This window comes from Lissotriton helveticus, chromosome 8, assembly GCF_964261635.1.
Source record: "Lissotriton helveticus chromosome 8, aLisHel1.1, whole genome shotgun sequence".
In the NCBI taxonomy this organism is placed as follows: Eukaryota; Metazoa; Chordata; class Amphibia; order Caudata; family Salamandridae; genus Lissotriton; species Lissotriton helveticus.
Window position 1 is genome coordinate 1,290,786,373 of NC_136069.1, and position 27,792 is coordinate 1,290,814,164.

General features: G+C 43.6%; 1 protein-coding gene and 1 long non-coding RNA gene across 2 annotated transcripts in view; one reads left to right on the plus strand and one right to left on the minus strand.

Moving 5' to 3' along the window:
• The window catches only part of MYO16 (myosin XVI), a 2,830,569-nt gene that overhangs the window by 1,840,964 nt on the left and 961,813 nt on the right, over positions 1–27,792 (plus strand). The gene's annotated exons all lie outside the window — the stretch shown is intronic.
• LOC144771953 (uncharacterized) lies at positions 22,129–25,932 on the minus strand. Its single transcript, XR_013599559.1, has 3 exons — positions 25,868–25,932; positions 23,327–23,706; positions 22,129–22,502 (listed from the first exon to the last, which is right to left on the minus strand). It is a non-coding gene; the product is annotated as an uncharacterized LOC144771953 (long non-coding RNA).

The following is a 27,792-nucleotide window of genomic DNA, read 5'->3' on the forward strand; positions in this document are numbered from 1 at the left end:
GGGGTTATTAACTCCTTTAACATTCTAAGTTACAACTCTAAAAGTAAACCATTAAAATTAAAACATGCACAATTATTATAACAAACAGTTGAATTGCAGCCATGACATAAAACATGAACAATCAATATGCGAACAATATAAGAATTCAGATTCATATTACTTAGGTGAAAGAAAGCAAAAAAGAAAGGATTGGGAAAGAGATTCAGGAATAAGGAGATAAGAAAGAGGAGTATAAGAAAAGTACTGCTATATGTAGTATGATAGAATATAGAAAAATGAAAACGATAAAATGAAAAGGGAAGAAGCAAGGGAGAAAACATCAGAGAGATAAGGAGACAAGGAACAAGAATATAATTCAACTCAAACAATTGACAATGAAAAAAGACGACAAAAAGACATGCCACAAGAAAACGATGAGACTGGGGCTGGTGGAACCACATGAGGAAAACAGCACACTGGACCAAGAACTCCATAGGAACGCGCAAGGGGAGAAAAACCGCCAAGTGAAACGTGAAGACACATAGATGAAGGGATCGCAAAACCGTGTCTAAAAGAAACCAAAAAGAAATAGTATTAACATCTGAACTCACAGCAAAGTAAGAATAAAATACAAAACTCAGAGCACAAAATACAGAGGACAAAATACAAGATACAGCGGGGGTGAGTTAAGGGAGAACATCATGACTAAACATCGCTCCGTAGGTAGAGTAACTGCGTTCACTATTATGCTCGTGGAATGTCCATTGATTCAGTTCTACAAGAGTCAAGAAATTGTTGAAGCATCGCCGGATCTTCATAAGTTGTTGTTTTATTGTTATAAGTCACTTTAAATAGGCAAGGGTGGAATAAGCCATAGCGAGCATTTAAGGACAGAAGAGCAGGTCTCAGCTCCAGAAACTTCTTGCGACGATCTGTGATAATTTTGGCGTAATCTTGCGCAAAGGGCAGATTAGAACCATTCCAAGTGATCTTCCCTTTCTGCTTGGCAGCCTGTAGAACCTTGAGCAGATCTGTATACTCCAAAAAATACAAGATAACACCTCTAGGTTTTGCTGTCGAAGGAAAAGAGGTAGATGAACGAGAAGGTGGACCCAGGCGATGTGCTCACTGAATGTTCAAAGTTGGAGAGTTTGGAAGACCAAGGAGCGTAGGTAAGAAAGGCAAAAAAAGGATATAGCATTCAATCCTTCAAGACCTTCTGCAAGCCTATACATGCGTAGGTTGTTACGCCTATTTCGATTTTCGAAATTTTCAACTTGTTGTTTGAGATCTTGAATTTCTCTTTGCATACAGGGGGCCTGGTTAGTGAATACCTGAACTGAAGCAATTGTCTTTTCAAGATGTTCCACCTTTTGTTCAGAGTGCGACCATTTATCTTCGAGATTTTGAAGGCGAGAATTTGTTTCCGTCATGTAGGGTTTGAGTGAACAAATTTCTTCTAGCAGAAGGTCCATAGAGATGGAAGAGGCCATGTTGGTCGGAGATGGTGGATTTGTTTTAACTCTTTTTCGTGATGCAGAAGTAGAAGATGAAGGTATTTTAGAAGAAATGTTGGCGTTTGGACGAGAAGTATTAGGAGAGGAGAATTTTAAGGTGGGGTATAATTTGATGCATCTTCCATATTCTCTTGTAAAACACTAAAAGGGTTAATGTCCTCCAAAGGAATGTTGGCAGCATTATTTTGCTGAGGAGAACTTCGGTTATAGCGAGGCATTGCCATTGAGAAATTGAGGAATGAAACAATAGCTCAAAAGCCAAAGCAGAAAATTCCTCACGCGTAGAAACAGAATGCTATAGTAAAATCCGTAAGTCAAAACATCATTACCACGAAAAGGCAAGCAGTATTACCACTGGAGGAGAAGAATTGACAAAATGTGGTGAACACTGACTGAAAACCGTGGCAAGCAGAGTTATGACGTTGAAAGTAAACAGTGCATTAGAGGAGCAAAAATGGAGCAGAGAGGTGTTCACTCTTCAATTCAATAAAATGTTCCTCGACTTAGATATAAAAAGTCACATTCTACGAAGTCATATTATGAGGAAGATAACTTATTGAGCGTGAAGCATAAAGGGAAGCATAACTTTCAAGCCAGTGAGGGAAAAACCACCTCAAAATGGCTGTAAAAATGCAACTTCAGCCTAATAAACAACAAAATAATCAGTCAGTGCAAGAGATTTCCATTATCCCATTAATCCAACAATGTAGGCATACATTTCAAGCCTAGAATGAAGCTGGAGCACCACACGCGCGATACTTGATAATAGCGTGAGGTAACAAGTGCGGAGCGCTCACCAGGCGTCAGGGAATCTAAAATGGCGGTCGCGTCTCAGACGCGACCCGCCAAAGACAAGAAAGCGGAATAAAACCTCTTCCGCTCGCCTCGCTTGGCCGTAGAGACATCTACGAGAGCAGCAGGCACTCCGGAGTTGAAAAATGCGGCATTGCGGTCCAGGAAAGCGGTGTAGGCACTTGGAGGGCTCCCGTCAATATTACGAGCCGACGGAGCTCCTTGGAACTGCGGCCATCTCCTCTGGCGCCGTAGCCACGCCCCCCAAAAATATCACATCTTAAAGAGGCTGAAGTGCTGATGCACCATTAAAACTAGACATGCACATTGCGTACGAGCAATGCCAGAAAGTGGTTTATTAGGCAGGGGATTGAGGTCCACCACAAGTCATGAAGGCACTATCTTGTTAGGTCCAGTTAAAGGTTGCATTAATTTAAATCCGAGCTCAACCCTTGGTAGCTAGAGCACAGAGCTACATGATTAATTTAGAGAAAATATGTAAAGCATTGAGAATTGAGTACAGTTAAAAAGGCAAAAACACCATAGAATAAAATTCCCACTCCAGTTTACAAAAATATAGTAAAACTCAATGAGAAAAATACAACAAAATCACAAATATCTAATAGGAGAACCGGATGCATGAATTGTTAAAGCTGTTGGTAAAAATAGTCAATGGTCACGGTAGACTGGGATCTAGGCCCAATTTGAGGCCAACCGCAACAGAACTTTGGACAGATAAACCAATCAACACTGGCCCGGTCAAAGGTTACCCAGTGACTTGTGGGCATATTTACAAAGAAATGATGCAGCGTGGTGCTGCAAGCAATTGAGCTGCGCCATGCTGCATCATTTAAAATACGCTGAGAAGTGCTGTATTTGCAAGAATATGGCGCACCTCTGTGTTTTCCCTTGCGCCGGTGCTGAAAACTCAGACTACATTGCACCACGTAACACCTTCCTTTACATAAGCAATCAGTAAAGGTGATTTGCTCCTTCTATGTGTGCTGAAGAATGAAAGCACACATAGAAAGAGCGAAAAATGAGGAGAAATAAAAGTATTTATTCAGTATTAGGGTATCTTTCATAGATTCACATGCCTGAATCATTCCCCGTCGCTGAGGCTGGAGTCCCACGGTAAAAACAAAAGTAGTGCCAAAGGTAAATACCAGTAGTAGGCCCCAAAGAAAAAGGCCTGAGGCCTAGATCTTAGTAGCCTATCTACATCATTATGCTAATAGAACCAAAAAATTGGTCCCAACCAATCAGCACCCTCTACAACACTCTCAGCAGAGCCAGTTCTCCTCAGATTTTCACCTCTCGTCGTGTGGAAGGGAGTCTCCCTGAGTGCCACTCAGTTTTTTCTTTATGATGTCTGACAAGAAGGCCTTGTACAAGCCCTGCAGAACCTGCGACTATAAGAGAGTCCATGTTCACGACCAACATAAGGACTGCATCTACTGCCTCTACCCTAAACATGAGGCAAAAGATTGCAAGATTTGCCGTACCTTCCCTACTAAAACTCTCAGGGATCAGGAGGCAAGAGTCCTGTTGTGGTTTGAATCTTCATCGGCTGAAGATGATGATAGAGCCTCAACCTCCAACAAGAGAGCTAGATCACAGGACAGTTCTTCAAGTGAGACGAGAAAACACCTTAAATCCTCCCACTCTACTTCTGGCCCTTCTCAGAGGTCTCCCTTAACCTCCTCTGGATCTGGGTCTGGGTCAAGGACTCTAAGAAACCATCTACTAAAACAGTGAGTAAAAGCCTCTCAAAATCTCTGGCTTTCCCTCCTTCGTCGAGGATTTCTGTCACTTCTTCTGCTCCTTCGACGACGGAGACTGTCTCAACTATGTCTAGCACATCTCCTATACTGTCTAAGACTGTCAAAAAAGACTGTCGTCGAAGAATCGTCGACGAAGGCTTCATCAACAAAGTCATCGTCGAAGCACACGTTGACGAAAGTACCGTAGACAAAGCCTCCACCGTTGACGAGAGATGTATCATCGACGAAGACACAGTTGCCTACTTCACCATCGAAGACTGTCCCGTGGACGGCTGTCCAATCGACGAAGATCCCAAGTCCGTCGACGATGAACCCGTCGACGTTGAGCCCGTCGACGGAGATCCCGTCGATGACGACCCCGTCGACGACACTAGCAAAGAGCCCGTCGACGACAAGTCCATCGACGGAGAGCCCGTCGACGACCATACCATCAACGGTGGTTTTACCTGTTCCATCTAAGGCTTTGGTTGTGGTTCCATCTCATTCAACGCCTGTTCCTTCTAGGAGCTTTCAACTCAAAACATTTCAAAGACATGAGTATTGCAAAATTTTATCTCTTACTCTGTCGCATCTACTGGAAACATATGCGCAGGAAGGGAATGATGATTATGACGATGAGGAAGAAGAAGGACCAATTGGTATAGCTCATCAAATTTCAAGATGACGAGGAGGAAAAGGAGGATTACAACGAACAATATTATCAAGAGGACATTGTCGTCCTGCATCATACAGTATATCATAGGCAACCTCGCCAGTCTGAGACCAGCCATCTGCCTCCAAATCTTATTCAGGACTTGCAAGCCATGCTTGCAGATTATAGACAGCGGTTTCCCCCTGCAACAGGTTATTCCACAAGCCCCACCTCCTTCTGTGACGGTTCCGGATCCTTTACCTCCACCTGAAGCTTCGGTCACAACGCCTCAATTTACAGAACCTCCTCAGGAACAACAGCCCCCAGACCCTCATCAGGGTCAAGACACATCCTCTGATGAGGAAGTTGAAGAAAGTGAATTGCCAGAGAACCCTCATGTGGATCCTTGGGATTCCTACATTTTCCCTATGCCTTCACCACCGACTCCTCTGCCATCTGATTCGCCACCAGAGGATATAGGAGGGTTTCACAATCTCATGCCGGGAGCTGCTGCTAGATTTCAACTACCGGTCACTGTTGAACAAACCAAATGTTTCCTTCATGATTTTAAAGAGGAATCCAGGAAAATTCCCAGGGCCGTTCCTGTAATTGAGTATATATGGAATGAAGGTATTAAGATCATGAAAACTCCTGCGTCTGTGCCAGTAGTACTTCCACGAATAGATAAGAAGTATCGTGCTCTGGCCAATAGTCCATCCTGTCTCATTGGACACCATGGGCCACATTCCTTCATCTCCCAGGCTGCCCAACAAAGATCTAGGAACCCGACAACACCCATTACTACACCGCCGGACAAGGAGTCTTGATCTGATTGGGAATAAGTTTTCAACTTTGGCAGCTGCTTCCATCAGAGCAGCTAACTCCCTAGCGATCATGGGGCGTTATGACCACCAAATGTGGTCAGATATGGCTGGACTCATTGACCTCATTCCCGAGGACAGAAGACAGGAAGCACGGAATAGCTTACAGGAGAGAGAATGTGCGGCATCTGAAACAATAGATTGCGCACTGGACATTGTTAATACAAATTTCAGACAACTGGCTGGGGCAGCAGTACTCAGACGCCTGGGTTGGCTTAAAGCCACCATTTTCAGACCAGAAGTCCAGACAAAAATATTGGACATGGCCTACGATGGTGAATCGTTGTTCGGAAAACACATCGATGAAGCCCTCCAGGCAATAAAAACCGATGCGTATACTGCAAGATCCTTGGGCTCGTTGCAATACAAACGTGGAACCTTCAGAGGCGCTAGAGGGCATGGTTTTTCCTCTAGAGGAGGATACCAAACCCAGAAGAACAGACAATACCAGCCCCAATATAGACAGAATTACCAATACTCATACCGGCAATCCAATACGGCTGGGATCTCTCACCAGGGAGGTTGGAAACTATCGCAAAATCAAGGGCGAGACTCTAACAGAAAACAGTGATCTCCACAGAGCGCCAATCACACCTCTTCCCATTCCCATGGGCGCAAAAGTTTCAACATTTGTGGACAAGTGGCGAGAAATTATCTCCGCTCGATGGGTTCTAGACCTGGTGAACAACGGACATACCCTAGAATTTGTCACCAAGCCACCTACCACTCCGTCCAAGGGACCTCCTCACCTTCACTTATTGTTCAAGGAAGCTTTAACAATGTTCCTCAAGAATGCTATAGAGAAGGTCCCAGCACATCAGAAACGGACAAGTTTCTATTCTCGTTTTTTCCTGATCAAAAAGAAATCATGGGAATGGCGGCTGATCCTAGACCTTCGCAACCTGAACAGATTCCTAAAAAAACAAGGATTACGCTTGGTCACACTTTCAGAGATCCTAGGTTGCCTAAACGAGGGAGATTTTATGGCTTCTCTGGACATGGAAGACGCGTACTTCCACATCCCAAACATCGCAAATATCTCCGCTTCACTGTGGCTGGCGCCCATTATCAGTTCAAAGAGCTCCCATTTGGGCTAAAATCGGCTCCAAGGATCTTCAAGTGCCTAGCTCATGTAGCAGCAGCATTAAGATCCCGGAGAATCCAGGTATTCCCGTATTTGGACAGTTGGTTAATCAAAGGTCCTTTGGAGCAAGCAGTCAAGATTGCCACTGCAACGTCTCCTCATCTTTTCAACTCTCTGGAACTAACTGTGAACAAAAGCAAATACCAGTTCATTTCAATGCAAGTCCTTCCATTTCTTGGACCCCTTCTGGACACAGTCCAGTGCAAGGCATTCTTATCTCACAAATGACAGGTTTGCCTTCAAAAGCTAGCAACTCTGATTTCAAGAAGAAAGTCAGTTTCTTTTCGCATGTTCGCTTCGCTTCTGGGGATGTGCTCTTTGGCCATAAATCTCATCCCGCTGGCACAGCTCAGAATGAGACCTCTACAGGAAGAACTGCACCTTCAGTGGCAGCAAGCGTGGGTTCCTTCAATGACAACATCAAAGTCACACCACGCATGGTAAACGCTCTACATTGGTGGTCACAGATAGCCAATCTAGCAGAAGGACTCACTTTCATACAGGATGTCCCAGATTTTGTTTTGACAACATATGCCTCCATGTAAAGAGGGAGAGGTCATCTCCAGGATTTACAGATACAAGACAAGTGGTCTCAAGAGTACAGACAACAACATATCAACAGCCTGGAATTACAAGCAATTTTTCTGTCCCAGCAAGCTTTCCTTCCAAAGGATTGCGAGTACATCGGTACTGGTTTGAACCGACAATACCACCAGCATCTTTTAAGTGAACAAGCAAGGAGGGACTAGATCGGCAACTTTGTCAAAAGAGGCTCAGGAATTGTGGGAATGGGTTCACTTAACAACATAACCCTCAAAGTGGAACATGTCAGAGGCCTCTACAATACCCTGGCGGACACGCTCAGCAGGTCCCTATCGGACTTTCACGAGTGGGAGCTAGAGCACACTCAAGTGAGCTGAGTGTTCCAAACTTGGGGCAAGCCGACATTGGATTTATTCACAACAAAGCACAACAAAAAATGCCGATATTACGCCAGCAGATATCCTCAACAGGGATCAAGGGGGAACGTCCTGTCCATGCGATGGTCAGGGATTTGTGCTTACGCTTTTCCCCCAATACCTCTAATCCTGAGGGTGTTACGCAAGATGAAATCGGAGGAGCACAATTAAGACTTACCGTCTAAAATGGAAGAGGTTTTGCTGTTGGTGTGAGGCTAGCAAGGTTCACCCAATAGAAGCTCCTTCGAAACAAACTCTCCCTTATTTGCTACATCTGGCTAGGTCTGGACTCACTTTTTCATCAGTTAAAGTCCATTTAGCCGCACTTTCCAGATTCAGAAAAGGTGCGATGCTTCCTTCTTTATGTTCATCTTCATTAATCAAACAATTCATGAGAGGTCTTTTCCGAGCATTTCCTCAGGTGCGGCCTCCTCCACCGGAGTGGGAACTTAACACTTTCCTCACACAGTTCATGAAACACCCATTCGAGCCCATCCGTAAGGCCGAGCTCAAGTTTCTCACGTGGAAAGTTGATTTACTTCCAGCTCTAACATCTGCTAGAAGAGTGAGTGAAATTCAGGCTTTCACTATAAAGGAACCATTTTTACATTTCTCTCAGGATTATGTGACCCTCCGGACTAATCCTACAATTATATCTAAAGTGCCGTCACAGTTTCACCTCAATGAACCGGTGAGATTACGGACTTTCTTTCCAAATCCGTCTACACCAGCGGAAAGAACCTTACATTCTCTTGACATCAAAATATGTTTAAAGTTCTACCTTCAAAGAACAAGGACCTTTAGAAAATCTGACCAGTTGTTTGTGGTTTAGGGACAAGCTACTCTGGGAACTGCAGTCACAAAAGCCACAATTACCAGATGGATAGCATCTACAATCCATTTCTGTCATGACAAGACTAACAGGCCATTGTTAAGGAAAGTCAAAGCCCACTCCACAAGAACTGTGGCAGCGTCTACAGCGTTGTTTGCTGGAGTGACTCTAGAAAATATCTGTCGTGCTGCGACATGGAAAAATGTCCACACTTTCACGAGACATTACTGCCTTCAATCCACATGTCAAGAGGATGTGGTGGTTGGACAGGCTGTCCTACGCCATCTTTTTCTTTGAGACCAGTTTTCAGGTACCTTTTGGTCTTTTAAATACTATCTATGGTTGTCATTGTTCAAGATACACACACATTTCTGCGATTATAACATGTTCATTGTGTATATAATATGTGCATAATACTTACATATCCATATAGTGATATTACTATGTATGTTTCTTTTCCTATTTATAGGTCATGCTTTTAACTTTGAATTTTGGGTTTATCATACCTTTTGTTAACAATTTCTGGAGGCAATTGGGAGTTTATCAGCACAAGTCTCCACCATCCGCAACCGACTGTATACTTGGTATACTGCTTGCTACTCTGATTCAGGCATGTGAATCTATGAAAGATACCCCAATACTGGATAAGAAAACAATTTACTTACCTGTAACTACAGTTTTCCAGTATTAGTATCTTTCATAGATTCACATGCACCCACCCTCCTCCCCGGAGAGTCAATTCTCTATGTTTTGGGATACTTATTTCCCACATTTGCTAACGAAAATCTAAGGAGAACTGGCTCTGCTGAGAGTGTTTTAGAGGGTGCTGATAGCTGATTGGTTGGTTGGGACCAATTTTTTGGTTCTTTTCGCATAATGATGTAGATAGGCTACTGAGATCTAGGCCTCAGGACTTTTACTTTGGGGCCTACTACTGTTTTTTACCTTTGACACAACTTTTGTATTTACCTTGGGACTACCGCCCCGGCGACTGGGAATGATTCAGGCATGTGAATCTATGAAAGATACCAATACTGGATAACTGTAATTACAGGTAAGTAACTTGTTTTCTTCTCCTCGTTGCTCCACTCTAGTGCCTGCTTTTCTATGGCATTAGATTTTGGCGCTGCCTCAGATTTACAGAGCCATGTAAATCTAGGGCAGCATCTAAAACCAATGGGAGTTGTGGTGGAACGCCCCCAGTGACACCCATTGCACAAAGTGATGCCTAAGAAGGGACCATATTTACAAAGCCATGAAAAACCACACAGGGTGGTTTTGCGTGGCCTTCTAAATATGGGCCAGCACACAGCGCCACTGGAGTATAAAAAAAGTGACACTCCGGTGGCGCTAGGGGATAGTCAATATTCCCCTAATTCTTTTTCTTGGAGTCAAAATCCTTCAGCGAGATATTGATTTTGCTAAGAAAGTTCTGAGAGGGAGAGATTGACATTGTTTGTCCAGGAAAGCCCTCTTGCAGGTCAGATACTTTAGGTGATTGTCCCTATCAATTTTGTACCTTCAGACGTTGGGCCAGATGTAATAAACACTGGTAACTAATTTCTGACCAGTATTTTTGCTACCTGTGTGTGATTGTGCAAACTGATTTATGTATTAATATGTCGGTTAGCAAAATAATAAATGGTAGTGGGTTGCAATTTGACCTACTTCATGAATATTAATGGATGATGTTGCAAATTGCGACCCATTATGATTTGCTGCCCTCATAAGGATGGTGGGCTGCTGGGGTCAGCAGATTACCATGTTTATGATTGCTTTTAGATATAGCAATTGTTTCTTTATAATGCAGCCTGTTCTCCTTAAAGAAAAACTGGATGTGTTTAAAAAAAAAGAAGAAACGCTTTAAGAGTAGGGAGTGGTCCAATGGACCACAGCCTACTTTTATTAATGTTCGTGTCAACATTTACAAAGGGGAAGAGGGCCCCTTCCCATTTGCAAATGATTTACCACTACCTTTCAAAAGCTGGTAAAATATTAATGTTTTGCGACTGGATTTTGATCACAAAACATTATTACATCCATTCTGGGAAAGGATGCTCTAAACATGCCCTTTCTGAATGCTGATTTGTGTGTAGTGGCTAAACCAAATTTCGATTAGTGTGTTACTGAACCGCAGTATGGGTTTGGTACATACTAAAAGGCCATTTTTTTGTCTTACCCTTTGTGACCATAAAAAGACATAATACATCTGGGGCTCTGTCTTTTTTGGAGCACAGAATCCTTCAGCAGGACAAGGCTGCAGCTATATCCTACATTGGAGCTACGAGGCTGGATACCTTCTCATCAAGGGTCCTCTGAATCAGATTTGCTGTCACCGAAAAGCTCTGACAGAAGGAACCTGATTTATAAGCTTACAGAGGTTACACCTTCAGCAGATAGGCTGCGGTGGTTGGCCATGGTCCTCCGGAGGTCTTGCAGCCCAAAACATTTCCAAGTCCCAGATTTTCAGGAGTGGTAGAAGGAGTCCAGCAAGACATGGAAAAGGCCTCCTTTAGCTTTTGCTAGCCCTATAGCCACACAGAAGGTCAGCAAACTGAACCTTGGAGTTCAGTTCTTTGACTTTGGTACAAAAGAGAAGAGGTGCTGTTCTTCTGTGCTCCTCTCAAGTCAAAGACGCCAGGTCCAGTCATCTTCTATTCTTCCACAGTTCCAAAACATGTTCTGAAGAAGGTGTCTTAGGATGTCACATTTCTGCCTGGCACAAACTAGTAGGTGGGGATGACTCCTGTCCCCTCAATAGCAATGATATAAAGTTCCTGGGGATAACTATTCCCACTTTTGTAGCACTTCTGTTTGCCATACTGCAAACAATCCCACAGTGCCCCTCACTTTTAACATCCAAGATGGGTAAATTATTTATCCCTTGTGCAGAGCCTGTCTGCCCACCCAGTGGTGTGACCCGCGTAACAAGCAGTGCCATCCACCCTAATCACTTTATGCCCATTCTGGGGCACCTGTCCTCCACACTGAGATTGGATCTTATCTGACTGGGAGGACAAAAGCTGGGGCCATTCCAGGTGTCACCTAAAATGTGCTTGTGACAGGGAAAGCAATTTGAAGTAAATTAGATTTCTGGATACACCACAACTAGCTTTCCTTCCAGGGCAAGAGAAGACATCTCCCCACACCTAAGCTATTGTATGTGCTTTGAGAGCAGTTTTCCCATCTCATCAAGCTAAGCAAGCACTCACTGGGTCACTGCTGGAGAACTAATTTAAATTAGCCTCCAGGAGATTCTGGCAGGAAAATGGTAACTTTGTAAATGTTACTTTTCCTTAATATTTAATAAAAATCAAACATCACTATTGAGTTGGGCTTCTATTAAATATTAAAAATAATGGTTTAACCATACCTCTAGCAAGTCCCATTATAGAGGTAGCAGAATTAATATTTAATTTTGCTTCCCAGTGTTTCTCCATGAGCCATCCAGCCTTGGAGCAGTGGAAATATTTTTTAGGCGCTAGTCACTACTAGGACATGATAACTTTAAATTCCTACAGGTCCATCTTTTAAATACCATGCACTGAAATATCATGCAGCCTGCCTTGTTTGCTGCAAGGCCTACCTAGGGGTGATTTTATAATATTTAAAAGGAAGGTTTTCTCTGTCAAAAAGTGTTTTGACAGGTCAGTCTGCAGGTTCAAACTGCAGCTGCCATGCTGCAGTGGTAGGACACGAGTCATGTTTGCCTGGTCATCATAATGGTGGCTGGCACAGTAGTGTTGGTGACATTTAACTTTCCATGTTTTGAATGTATTTTGGGCACTACATGCTATGACCTTATGGAAAAGTTAAATATGCAAATTAGGAGTTAGCCAATTTCAACATATCTATGTCTCAGAGTACAATCACTGGGGCCTGTATTGCAGTGTCCTAGTGCACAGAGCAAAAAGAACAGCAACTTCAGTCTGCAAAAATTGGGGTGACCATAGAAATGATAGGCTTTCTAACAAGGATGTTCTCCCTCTACCATTTCCAGACTAGAACCTCTTGTAGGGTTCTGGTATTGCGGAGAATGGAATTTAGCTATAGGACAACATTTTCGAATTGTTTTTCTAATTGTCTGTGAAACCCTGTGGAAAACTAAGAGGCATATTCACAACAACAGTTTCGGAGCCTGGGTTAGCTCCAAAATAAAAAATGCTGTTCTCCATCACTTATAAACAAAGGGATGCACCATATTTACAAACTTAAGGTGCACCCCTGCATTTCTCCCTGCGCTGGCGCTAAATTCAGCTGCCAAGCGCCAACGCAGGCACCCTCGCACTGTATTGCAAGGGTGCCTGCGTTGAGGAATTTATTGTTTATGTGCAGGAAGGTGTCCTTTCCTTCACATAAACAATCCAGTATGGCAATTTGATACTCCCATGTGTGCCGCATTGTGCACCCTTCTTGAACATAAACAATCATTCATGGCTTTTTCCAGTTTCTATGTGTGCTGCATAATACAGCACACATAGAAACGGCAAACCAAGAAGAAATTAAACATTTCTCCTCGTTTTGCCTTGTCAATACCAGGTTTTCCCTTGTTTTCATTTTGGCGATGCCACATATTTACGCCACCCTTGTAAATATGGGGCATTATCAAAATCAATGGGAGTTGCTGCAGAATGCCCACTGCAACACCTATTGATCATCCCTTTCACGCTAAGTATAGCATGAAAGGGTGCCTTATTTCCAAGGTGGCGTTAAGCCACGTTGAGTGGCTTAACGCCACCTTGGAAATAAGGTGAAGCCCCTATCGCCACAGGAACGTCTTTAAAAGTGACGTTCCTGTTGCAATAGGGTCTTGTAAATATGCCCCTGAGTGTTTCAGCAAAGACTCACCATTCCATAAGTGCAAAGTGGGAACCTTCCTTTTTTGACCGTGTTTGCCTGCTGCTTGCAGTTCTCTGTGCCACGAACCCTCTGCTGCCTTAAAGAACCCACTGCGGACCCGCCCGCCTGTCTCCCGCCGCCCGACTGCTCACCTGTCATCTGGAGCGGGGGCCGCCGAGAGGAGACGGGCGAGGGGCGGACTTCAACATCCATCAGCCCTTGCGGTGCTCCGCGTTACCGGGAAGCGCCGGGAGGCGCTTAAAATCGGCATCAGCCCCATTGAGCGGGGGAACCTTCCTTTTTTGACCATGTTTGCCAGCTGCTTGCAGTTCTCTGTGCCACGAACCCTCTGCTGCCTTAAAGAACCCACTGCGGACCCGCCCGCCTGTCTCCCGCCGCCCATTTTAGCCCGTTCTAGACTGAGCTAGGCTGGGCTGGGCCACCCCCCTTGGCCTTACGATCCGGCCTGCATGCTTCCTACTTAAGGTACTATTGTTTTGCTTCTAAAAAATCAAATTAGTTATTTGCATCCTATATTTTCCGTGTCAAGAAATTTGTTTTTCCACCATGACCAGGGGGTCCAGAAGTAAGACGGCGATGAAAGCTGCTTTAATCACTGGTCCACTTGACCAATTTATCACCAGAACTAATGAGGCCATTGATCTAAGCATTTCCCTACTAGAGCGTAGGGTGTCACAAGACCTGGCAACTGCTAGGAGGTCTTCCTTGGGCCTCTTAGCTTCAGTGCAATCCCCACTCCAAGCAGCCTCGTCCATTCCGGTCTTATTGCAACCAAATGTCTTAGTAGAGGTTCACTCCATCCCGAAAACAGTCGACTTGTCAGCCACCAATTTCACCTCTGATTTCGACTCTAAGGGGAATCTTGAGAAAACTCCAGAACTTCAGCTACTTTTAACCCAAGATTCAGGTCTCGAGAATCAGCTCAAGGGGGCAAAGGAGGGCGCTGTTCCTAAAAAGGGAAAAGACCGAAAAAAGGGCAACTCAAAGAAACCCCAAGCTGTTATTACCAACAAGAAGGGGGCAATGGCCCCTCCCTCACAGGGTGCTTCAAACGATTCCAACACCCCACTTATCAACTTGTTGGAACCTACAGTAAACTTAATGACCACGAGTAAGGAGGGGGGCACCTGTAGCTCATGCAGTGCTAATTCCCAGCTTTTAGCGAACCTTTGGGAACTATTAAAGCACTTTTTGCAACCCTTAGAACGGAGCTTAATATCGATAGAAAAACAACTTGCAATTCTTTCCCAGAAGCCATCGACTCAGCATAGCTTGGGCCAAGTTAACTCTGGGGTGGGTATAACAAATCCCCCTAGAACAAGAATTCAAGGGGCCCACTTGGTCAGTGGAGCCAAGCCCTCTAAGACGACAAAAACCCAACCAAAGCAAACCAATCCTAAAGGCCAGAAACCCCCTCCTCAATTACTCCTGGGAGTGGGTGTGTGGCTGAGACTTCAGCTACTATTTCTTCTCAGCCTACCCCTTCCCAGCCCACCCTCACGCAGTCTATTCCCAACAAGGGACCTCTTCAGCTACCGAATAAAAGGCCCACCTCTCCATTATTGCCCCAGTACCCACCATCGAATCAATTATATGAGGGAAAGAGGAGTTCCAGGTCTAAACGCCCCGTCCATTTATTACCAGAAGTGTCCCCCTTCACTGTCATCCTTACGGGGGTCCCTGAACTGCCCATAAGCAAAGAGGAGCCGTCCTGGTCCCTTTTGAACAAGGTCACGCAGTGACTTAGTATGAATAGGCCCCTACAACCCCCTCACACAAATCCAATCTCAGCGGTGCGCAGAGTCTCGTGGATTGGGGCTGAACCCAAAAACATACAGGGAGACTGCATTATAGTAACCTGCGATAACCCAGACATTGTGGACTATATTTGCTCTTGGCCCGTTTTGGCCAAGAAAGGGGGGATCGATGCTTATCGCCTCTCCTTCTTTTACCCCTATGTGCGTAGTCACCAGAACCCGATAGCTCCAAACTGGGTGCAACCATCTGAGCGCCAGTACCCATTAGCTCCCAACTGGGTGCAACCACCTGAGCGCCAGCACCCGATAGCTCCTAACTGGGTGCAACCATCCGAACGCCAGCACCCGACAGTCCCAAACTGGGTGCAACCATCTGAGCGCCAGCACCCGTTAGCCCTAAACTGGGTGCAACCATCTGAGCGCCAGCACCCGATAGCCCCAAACTGGGTGCAGCCATTTGAACACCAGCACCCGACAGCTCCAAACTGGGTGCATCCATCTGAGCGCCCCTGGAACCATGCGGGCTCCTGGTATACACAGAGGAATAGGAGTAGAGAGTGGGAACATCAGCCGTGGCATCCTAGCAGCGATTATCATATGACGGGGGGATGGCGAGGTATTCCCGTCAGTAATAGATACGACTGCTTGGAAATGGTCGATTGACCGTCGGCCATTCTATATAGTAGTGACCCGATTCAGGGGGCCCTAGGGCCAGATGAGAAGCCAGGGAGTGCCTTAGTCTCTTTATTTAACGACCCAAACACCACTATACAGATAGTGGGTATTCCCACCCCAGGTAGGATTTCTGATATTGAAGAAGATAAATTAGCGGTTTACCAGGAGTCACTTGTAGTGTCTGCAGGGGTCGGGCTGGTTACCCCTGACATATCGCCTGCCCTTCAACGAGAAAGCGTTACTTCAATTGCAGATGCAGTTGCGGGGTACACAACTATTACCTGGAACATAGCCGGTATCTCAGGTAAATTGAATACCCCGTTTTGGAAGGAGTTTATTGGGGCCGGCTATGACATTATCTGTCTCCAGGAAACGTGGTGCCAAGAACCTATTTATGTAGAAGGCTACTCATCCCATTGTTTAAACGCCTCTAATTCTTCATCAGGCAGAGCTAAGGGAGGCTTACTGTTACTAATTTCCAACAAACTGATTAACTTTAAAACCAAAAATATACTCCATTGTTGGGACACATAGTCAGGTGTTACGGTTGGAATCTAATAAAGGTAAAGATCTAATTCTTGTGAACTTTTACAACAATAATTTTGACGCTTCCAGGGGAAATATCCTATTCCCCCTGGAAAGCGAAATCAAAAGGGCATTGGCATCTTCACGCAAAATGGCAGCCATCCTTTGGGCCGGTGATTTTAATATCCAGCCCTGCCCTTTAGCAATGGGTAACCCCTGTGGTTTCAGAAAAGAGTTGGGCAACAGTGGCGTGGCAGACAGCGTGGATTGCTTACACTTTCCACACTGTAACTATGGCACGATATTGAACAGCCTGTCAGTTAAATTTGACTTAGATCTGCTTAGTTGTAACAAAACTAAGTCTAATCTTACCTGCCCTACATTCACAGGCAGGAATGCAAACACTAATATAGACCATATTTTGTTGTCCAATAATAGTGAATATACTAACCTGTGGGTAAGGGAAGAAATCCTTAGTGATCATAACAGCATCTCCTTGACTCTATTGGGTTGGGGAACAAAGTCATCCACCAAGGAAATTTGCTCCATGGACAAAGCCCCCACGAGACTGAACGGCCCAAGGATCAAATGGGCCGGAATCGATCCAGCGAAAAAACATAAGGAGGTAGTAGAAAAATGTAGAAGTGAGATTACCTATTGTCTTGGAGACGTCACCAATTCTGCAACCCTGCTTTCAAGCTTTATCAGGATAAATACTACCATTGAAGGAATATTCACAAAGAAGCAATCCAAAACTAGAGCTGTCAGGTTGGGTTGGTTTGACAATCATTGCACCCTGTCCCTACGCGAACTAAAAAAGGAACTAAGTAATAAACCACGCAATAATATTAACATCAAAATATTGCGTGCTAATTACAAGGCGGCCCTCTCCAATAGGACAAAGGTCCTGCAAGAAGAAGCATGGCATAATTTAAATTTAGCAGCGGAAACACAAAACAGCAAACTCTACTGGGAGACTATTAACAGTCCATTTTTAAATACAGAGGGCATTCCGGAATTAACATCTTATGTAGCTTGCAATGCATGGATAGAACATTATTCAAATATTTTCAACCCTGAAGGGAAGTCCTTAGAACCCCTGGCCCATGAGGTTTCTGTCTGGCTCCCCTTACAATTGGGAATAAGCCTGGATGAGGTTTATGAAGGCCTGTCCAACAGTAAAGGAGGAAAGCTCCGGGCCCAGACGGAGTACCTATAGACTTATTTAAAACCGAAATGAATTTGTGGGCGCCCATTTTAGTGAGGGTCTTCAATGCAGCAGCAGAGGGATGTTTTCCACCTTCTTGGGGCCAGTCGATCATTATACCACTATTCAAGAAAGGCAGTAAATCGGAGGCGCGTAATTATCGCCCCATTTCATTGCTGGATGCATCAGTTAAGGTAATGAGTCGAATCATGCTGAAGAGACTGGAAACCTGGGCAAACGAAAAGGATATTTTAACCAAGGTTCAATACGGTTTCAGGAAAGGCATGGGGACACTAGAACAGTGTGTCAATTTAGACCTTTTAATTAATAAATGTACGGAAGTCAAAAAAGGTAGCCTGTTTCTTTGTTTTGCGGACCTGAGCAGTGCGTTTGACTTGGTCGACCACTCTATGTTATGGCAGGTTCTGATAGAGTCTGGAGCACCCAAGGAGATTATACACTTCTTGGCCAGGCTCTACGAGAGACTGTCATGCAAGGTGCGCTATGGTTCCCTAGGCGAATGCACCTCCTTCTTTAAAGTTTCAAGAGGCATCCGCCAGGGCTGTGTTCTGGCCCCCCTTTTATTTTCCCTTTTTATTAACCAAATTGATCCTATTTTATGCCAGATTCCCGCAGATGCACCACTGATAGGAGGGAAACCGGTCCCAATTTTATTGTATGCGGACGACGCTGTGCTATTGTCCCGCACACAGATCGGCCTACAGCGCCTTATCGACAGATTTATGTTGTTTATTGAAAGTAGGAAACTACTTGTAAACAAATCCAAAACCTTTGTAATGTCTTGTGGGATGAAAGCTAAGAAAGCAAATACCAGCTTCTTTATAGAAAAGGTTAAAATGTCACAAGTAAAAACCATTTGCTATTTAGGAATTACCTATGCAAACAATGGTACATGGCAACCTGAGTTCGACAACATCAATTTAAAAATGATGAGGTCCACCAACAGTATTTTTAAATTTTCATCCAAACTTGGGGTGAGGAGTATCAAAGATATGATGAACATTTATAATGTAAGATGTGTCACATCAGCGCTGTATGGTGTGGGGGTGTGGGGACATTGTGTTGGCCCAAATGTGCAGAGAGATGAAAACAAGTTCCTCAGAAAGCTGCTATGTGTTCCACCTTCAGCATCAGTAGAACTGATCCATGAAGAAGTCGGAATCGAATTTATCTCGGATTTAGCAGCACTACGTCCTCTGCTGCTATGGCGCTCAATCTGGGCCAAGACTGAAACACAATTTACCCAGGAGATAATTCTTGACTGTCTCAGGTTGGACCACTCCTCACGCATTATGTGGCTCAAGTATATACACTGTTGGTTTCACCTCTTATTTCAGCTTGACATATTTCTTGATCCTAAATCTGTCATTTCTATCCCCAAAAATGTCATAAAACAAAGGTTTTTAAATTATAAAAAGGAGTGTCGTGAAAGGGTGTCTGGAACGTTACAATCTGTGATGTTTTACCGAGATTGCAATCTAATTACCGGTTTCCAACCTTATCTTTCTGGCGTCACTCGTAATTCCCACCGGTTTGTTTTAACACGCTTAAGGTTGGGAATCGTACACCATCTTGTTGCATTCCCTGTAATGAAAGCCAGATCTGATACCGTATGTCCTTGTGATAACATCTCACGTCAGAGTTGCTGTCATTTTTTATTGTTTTGCAAATTTTATCATCATTTTAGGGTAATATACCTAAAACCTGTCTTTTTAAAAAATAATGTTCGTTCTACGAAGAATGCTTTACAGCTATTATACTCCTTAAATGATTTGGAAAACTGTTTTTTTGTAGCATCATTTATACTAAAATGTACAGCTGCCAGGAAAGCCATAGTCATTTGATACATCTGACTGTGCTCTGTTTTAATTTTGGCTTCCTGTCTGTATATTTGTCTGTATATATGTATGTACTATAAATGAATTTAGTTTTTATCGGGTAAAAGAATGTGTATCGTCCAAACCCTAAATTTTACTGATCAAATTGTGTTTTTAGAATAATAGATCCTTACAAGTGCTATAAAATAAATAAATAAATAAAATAAAATATATACTATGCCTATGACGGTTTATAGATAGTTTTTAGACTTAGTGATTTTGATGTAATTTTAGAAATGTATGTTATATATGTAAATTTGTTCTGCTTATATGGTTTGTCTTACAAATCGAATAAAGCTTTTGAACTGAACTGAAGTGCAAAGTGTGACATTGTAAGGAGTGATTTATTCTAACCGATGAGAATATGGAGTCTAATTCAAGGGTATCAAATGTGAGATTTTGGGAGCATTTAATGTGTTTTGAATTGTTACTCCTACCATCAATGCATAGCTTATTGTGTGGCAAGGGATAGGCAGTAGCAGTGACATATAATGGCACGTAGCATGAATGTGTGTCTTTTGTAAGTCCATTGTAAGGCAGAGTTGTTATTCACTATGTGTTCTTTCACTAAAGAAACAGTATACCTTGGCTTTCATGGTCATATTTTCATTTATGTAGATGGAACCATGGGGACTAAGAAATATTTGAAACAAATGAATTTATATATAGTCATTTTCTTTCAAAAGGCCTTGCTGCTGTTAGTGTGGTCATGACGTGCTGCTACTTCACCCTTACAAGGGAGACAAGTGCATGAATACATTGATGTGAAGGGTGTGGGTTTGTGAGCCTAGATTGAGATGTAGAGGGTGTAATTAGGTGGCAGCCAGAGACGTGTTCCAGTCATGTTGCATTAAGCTGGATGCAACGTAATCTCTTGAGAGATTAATGTAATTGGAAATAATGTTGGTAGGGGCTCCATTCCATGTTATTAAACCAGTGGCAGAGAGGAACAGGGAAGAATGTATGTGAATGCTGACGTGCATATCTGCATGAATGTTGTAATTGAATATGTATACCTGCTGTTTTTAAAGGACAGAGATTTCTTCTGATCATAGCTCGAATGTAGAAGAAAAGGTTTATGCTATGCACCAGGGTGAGCACCTATAATAAGGCAGACAGGATATGCATCACATTTGTGATGGAGGACCTTTCTGCCAAACTCTAAATTTGGCCCCAAGTCAAGTGTTTGTTAATAAAAAAATCTTGCTGAACCTGTGGAATGCAATGTGGCATTTAATGTTTCTGATGTTGACCAAAAGGGAGTTTGAGTTTTGCAGTTTGGAGGAATTTGAGCCTCTGAGTTGAGTTCCATTTAAGTTCGCATTTTCTGTCAATAAATGTACAATATAATCTGGATTCACTGAAATATGTGCAGGAAATACCAAAGTCCACTGAGGTAGAGAGCATCGATATAGCCCTGATGTGATAATCCAAGTGAAACAAAGACTTGTGCCGGTGAGGGAAACCTAGAAGAGTTGTCTGAGGAGTCTTGCATGAAGAACTGATGTCGTTACAAGAAGTCTGGTCCAGGGTCCAAGCTTATAGTTTACATTCAAGACAGCTAATACACTTTCTAAATAAAATGTTTCAATAGGCATAACACCAATCTCAATAGGCATCAAGGATGACAGCATCTCATAAGACAAAGATCTAAGGGCCATATGTATCAAAAAAGCGAATTTCGATTCCCAAATAGCGATTTTTACAGAATCACTGTTTGAGAATCGCAAAACGTCATGTATGTAAAAATTCACAAAAAAATAGCGATTCTGTAAAAATCAAAATTGCAATTACCGATTTCTTAAATTGCTATTCCTTAATGGCGAAATTGCAATTAAGAAATCGCAATCTTGTCAATCTGCTATTCAGGTGCAAAATGATGACATCACAACCAGGAAGTGTGACTGCCCATGCTGTTTCTAATTGCCTGAGACTGTGTTAGAGGCTGGGAGCCTGAGCACACCACTCAGAAGTCCATCTGTAGTGCAAAGACACCATCAAAACCACTATGGATGCACAGGAGAAGTCAAAGTAGGCTGCTGTAAGGAAAAGGAAAACAAAAGTTCATTGAGGAGATGGTGAGGAGCCATGAACAGCTGTTCGGCAAGGAATCTTTACACATCTCAGAGTCCGAGAATCAGAAAATCTGGCTGGACATACAGGTTAAGGTAAATGCCATTGGTGTCACACAGCACTCCATCGAAGACTTACGCAAGCATTGGTACGACTTGCGCTCAAGGACAAAAGATAAGGTTGCCAACAGGCTTGCGGGGGCAAAGAAAGCTGGAGGTCCATCTACTAGGCCTGCATCCACACCCCTTGAGGATTTGGTGGAGTCCACCCTACAGCCAGAAAGCATCAGCGGGGTTGCAGATATTGACAGCTCAGCCACGCCGAACACCAGACAAGGTAGGATGCATGCTAAATCAGCCCTGACCCATTACCCACTAAACACCACACTCAGGAATGCCTCAACATCTAAGTATCCTTGCCACTCCATTCCACAATTTCGTGGTCACCCAGAAATGCGTCATGGGAGATGTAGTCACAAACATAACACAGTTAAGCATTGACACACAGCAATATAAATGCATTTGAGACACAACAGTAAAAAATAAAATGATTCACAGCAGTTAGGTACACCAACTGAATTGAATTTAATTTTACGCATAACAGAAAGCAGGCCACACAATAAGTAGTGATCTTGTATTCACAGGTGAACCTGTGACACAGGGTGATGACACAGAACTTGATGAGGCACCACAGCTACAGGAAAAGGCAGGGGGACAGGAGATAGAGCACACAACACATCCAACACCTGCGCGAAGACAACACCGTTACACCGTGGCTCCACTCAAGGAGTTGGAGGGAGAACTGGAAGGCATACAGGATGAGCCACATCCAGGGCAAGAGCGTTCATGTCAGCAACATGGCCAGTCTCCTATGCACTGTAGGGACAGCAGTCGCATGAGACGCAGGCCAGGAGACAAAACACCACAGAAGTAGGAGATGAATCTTCTGTCTTTCTGGGGTGGAGGGCACAATGGTCAAGGTTCAGCGTCTGCAAGCAAAAAGCATGCGTCAATGAACAGGCAGCTGGTGTCTGTCAATCACAATCTGACAGACATAAAGGATGGCATTAGGGAACTGAACCACACTGTTGAAGAGGGCAATAAGGCATGTGCAGACAGCATTAGGGAAATTACTGTAGCCATCAAAGAGCTCTGTGCCACAATGCAGATGAACCATGCATCTAGACGCAGGGAAAAGCAAGATCTATTCACCCGTCTGGATCATTACAGTAAGGCAGTCAACCGTTTGTGCAATTCCACATCTGTACTATCAAGACACACTGTGTCAATGCAGATTGAAATGTCACACTGCAGCCCAGATTTCGTCAAGGGTTTGGTGCAGGTCACCAATGCAGTTAACCAGCTACCGACAGCAAACATAGCTGGCACAGGTATTCTGGGGGCAGGGGACAGTGAGGAGGTCTCCAGCCACAGCTGCATTACAGAGGTTACACCTTCAGCAGCTGCATTACCCCACCCATGACTGAACACAGACGGCATAGTGTGAGGTAGGGAACAGCATCAGATGCCTCATCAGGGGAGGGCAGTCTGAACATGGAGCGTGCAACTTCTGTCCGTGGATGGAAAAAATAGACTGTGTTGCAACAGATTAATGATAATGGGTGATGCAACCCATGGCATACGTATATATGTGATTCTACTTTTCATGTCCTGTGTACATGACATGTTCAACAAAAAAGCCACTCATTACGTATGATTTGTAGGCTGTGTGAATACATTTTAACTGATGTTAAGGTGTCTTAAAACACAGTTATTCAATTATCATGATTTGCTTTGTGTCATCATAACTCACCTAGAAATAGCTGTGTGTTATTTCATCACGTCTCTGTCTGCCATCTGCTGCACCTACACCACCTGCTGGTCTGAGACGTGGACCTGGTTCCTCATCCTCATCTGATTGTGAATCTGTGAGTTCCACTGGTATGACCTTTGTTATTGCGACGTTGTGCAGCATGGCACAAGTAGCCACGATCTTGTAACAGGTCTCTGGCCTATGTTGCAGTGCTCCTCCACTTTTATGCAGACAGCGGAAACTGCGCTTCAGTATTCCAAATGTCCGCTCGATGACATTGCTCGTTGACTTGTGTGCACCATTGTATTTTCTCTCACTCTGCTTAGCTGGATTGAGGTACGGCGTGAGGATGAATGAGCGCACAGCATATGCACTGTCACCTACAGGATGAAAGGCATATGGTTAATCACTGTCCTATTCATGCAGAAGTAATGAATCCATCAGAGTGTGCAAAATTCCACTTACCTAGCAGTTATCCTTTGCCAAATTCACCCCCAGTGAGACGTGTGTATATTACACTGTGTCTAAATATGAAGGAATTGTGTGTACTGCAAGGACATTTGGCCACTATATGAGTTATTATGTGTTTGCGTTACATATGACCTGTATGTTGAGTGAATGGTATGATTTCATGTTCCTGAATACGTACTCTTTATCTGAGGGGGGACAGAGGGCTACATGTGTCCCATCAATGCACCTGATTACATGGGAAAACTGTGCTATCTGGTAGAAATCCAGTTTGGTCTGCTACAATGCCTGTTGTGTGGTGGGGAATATGATGTAATGGTGAATCCTGTGTACCATTGCATCCAAGACTACATGGAAGAAGCTCGACAGGCAACTTTGGGACTCCCCACCTTCTCTAGCTATGACCCCCTGAAAGCTCCCTGAAGCTAGTGTGTGCACTGAACAGAGGAGCTGCACATGTGTTGGAATGGCTTGGGTCCTGCAGGTTGGATGCTCAAGTAAAGGTTTTAGGTCAACTATCAGGTCTAGTACAGTTGCTGAGTCTAGTCTATACTTCTCATATATTTCTTCCTCTGTCGGCTGGAACAGGGTTATGTGCACTCTGCAAACGTATTCCTGTCTCCTCCTCCTTCTCTTTGCTGCTGCTTGAATCCGCATCTTCCTCGCTATGACATACAGCGCTGCCATTGTGAAAGACACTAAGGCATTGTGAGCCTGTTTAAATAGTTTGCACCTGGTTTCCACCTGCCCTTAATTGGTGGCAATTTGAAGGTGCAAAATTGCGATTCTTACTTATTTGCAATTTGCGATTTTTTCCTACATTCAATTGCGAAATTACAAACTGCGACATACATTTTTGCAAATTCGTAATTTGGGACTCTCAAATTGCGAATTCGCAAATGTTTTTTCGCAGATTAGTTGCCTCGCAATTTTGTTAACTGCAATTTTTCCGATTATCCATCTTGCGATACGGAACACTGTCCTACGTTGGGACATGCTATTTTGCATTCGCAAACACACTATTTTTGCCATTAGGAGCGTTTGCGAATGCAAAATAGCTTGATACATATGATCCTAAATCTCTAAAATCAATGTTGCTGTCATACAGCTTTTTGTTACCTCATCATAATAGTAACAAGTGTAGGAAAATATCCTTCCTTTTCTATGGTCATCACTACTTTCTGCTTGATTTTCCTTCTGGTTTTTGGACTCCGTACACTGGGACATTGCTGTCCAATACCCACTGTATGTGCTCTGAACCATAAAAATGAGAGTGGGGTCCGCTGCACTCCGTAGTAGTCAATGTGTTAATGGCAAAGTAATCAGTGGTTCAAATATCTTAGGGTGCTCAGGGTGAACCCCTTCTGTCCGGGAGGGGCAGGATAGCAGTACGAAGTGAAAAACCTTACATGCGTAAGGTGAAGGTCCTGAGCACTCCTATGTGCTAAATCTATGCTCGAAAGTAAACGAAGGTATTTGAAAGTTCAAAGTTTTTATTCACTTTGTTGTTTGGATAAATTGGTTCATACTTCTGAATCCAAAATTTTAAACAATGGTTGATGTACAATCAATCGTAGAAGATTCCATAATCAAAGCATCATGATTATATGTGTGAAAACATATGTAAATATCCCCGATGCATTTCGAGCTAGAAAGCTCTTCTTCAGGGGGTCCACATAATCTAAAGAAAAGTGTGAAATATCAGAGGTTACTAATAACAGGGCCCGAGAGTTATGGTATATGCTAAAAGTTAAAATGTGCGGGTAAAGCGGCGAAAAAACATGCAGGTGATTAGTGTTGGAAATATGAAGGAAAAAAGGTCATGGGAGTGTGTCAATTGCCGGTGGCAAGTGGTGATCATATTATCCCATGGATAAATTGTGCAGAAGGTGCAAATAAACAGAGGTGAAAAGCAGTCAAACACAACCGAGTGAAACTAGTTCCAAAGTGATAAAGTGACGAAAAAAGGTGGCAGACGTGCAATCATGGTGTCCATGCACAAATTGGCAGTGAGGGTGAATGAACTGTTAAAACATATAGAATGTGTCTAGATGATGGAAACAATAAACTTACCATGGGTGAAATATGGTAAAACGAGTGGTAGCAACGTTCGAGGTTCCAGTGCGACGGGACGCTAGCAGTAGAATACGGAAGTGCGGGAGGGGTGCGCATTGCGTAATATGCTAACAAAGTAAGAAATAGAAAGGGGACTGGTGTAATGTGTCGGGAACAGTGCTGGAGGGATCAGGGCAGCCCGGGAAAAAGTGTATGTATAAAGTTGGTTAAAAAAAGAAAACATCATGGGAATTGAGAACGAACAATATCCAGCTAAAAGGGGAATTAACGTGTGAAAACCATGAAGATAAATGTACAAGAAAACAATACAAGTCCATATGGGGGCGAAAAAGACCGTGAGAAGAGCAAAGTGGTGGACTCCGCACACTGGGACATTGCTGTCCAATACCCACTGTATGTGCTCTGAACCCTAAACACATGTTGAATTTGCATACCCCTGACTGACACATTTAACTTACTTGAAGTCTCTAGTGTATGGTACAAAAGTGGACCCAGGACATGGAAGTTAAGTGTCACTAGTGGTCTGAAGCACATATTGTGCCACCACAATACAAGGCATGCCTTCAGGCCTGCCCTTGAAACATAAGTAGGCAGTTTTAACACTGAATATTCGACCTGGCAAAATAAACCTTTTTAGACCAAAAAGTGAGTACGCAGTTCCCAGTATAAAAAGGGAGGGAGGGAAAACGGGATGGACCAAAGTGAGTGAGGGCACACAGGAGGGAAAACCTCCTTGTTGGAACTAGAACTAGAGTCCTCACACACCCAGGAAGCTAGGTATCATGCTTCATCATATGGGCTCGCTCCTCGTCAGGTAGGCAGTGCAATACTTGAAGGGCACCCATAAAGGGGCTCTTTAGCGGAGATCTTTTGATCCTGCCGTATGGTGCCGTGGGTGTGAGGGCCCTAGGGATAGGGATGTATAGATGTGTGTGGGTGGTTAAAAAAGGTTGGGTAGTCCACAGGGGAATTTTAACCCACCTTATTAACAAACAGAGTGGGTGCTCTCTGGCACAAGGGTCCAGTGGAACAAAATTCTACTTTATATTAGTGGTCGACATGTTTCATGCGAAGTGTTATAAGCGTTACAGTGCATTTCTTTAGGACCAATCTACTATCTACACTAAGTGTTGTGGGTTGAACGTGCCTACCCACCACTAAAATGGTATGCGAGCACGAGGTCCCACCAAGGCTATTTGGAACCCGACTTATTAAAAGCAATTGCTCCAGTCATCTCCCTGGCGTAAGACACCTTAATTATGGTTGTCCTGTCCTCGTACGAATACGCGGCGGTAAACTACCCATGCGCTGCAGCCGGGAACCGTTTCACTATTGTTGTCAGGGCACATACGCTGGACCCCGTTAAACAGCCCTCCCTGTCCCTTTTTTTTGTTAGGAAAATAAACCTTTTACCCAGGCTTAAACCTTACTAATTAATATTTACAAGACACCTCTAAAATAGGCCCTAAATGCCCATAGGGTAGAGTGCATGGTATTTAAAATTAGGACATGTGTATTTTATGTTTTTCACAAAATGACAGTGAAAAACCTTCAAAGTCGTTTTTCACTGTGAAAAGGCTGGCTCTCCTATAGAGTAGTACTGAGTTACATTATATCAATTTATAATGCTTAACTTCAGTTTAGGCATAGCTAGAAAAATTATTCAAGTATGAATTTCTAATAGCAAATTCAAATTCAAATTAAAGGTCAAAGCAGATTTTATATTGCCATTTTTAGAAAGTGGTCATTTTCCTGCCTGAGACAATTGTGCCTTTCTGCCAGTGTCACCCAGGTGTTAAATGCCTTATTTATTATATGCAAAGTGGCCCCCTTGGTTGAGACAAATGATTAAGTGTTGATCTTCACCTGACAGGATGGCAATCTGGGCTGTGCCTGGGAACTTGATTAACTTCAAAGGATGC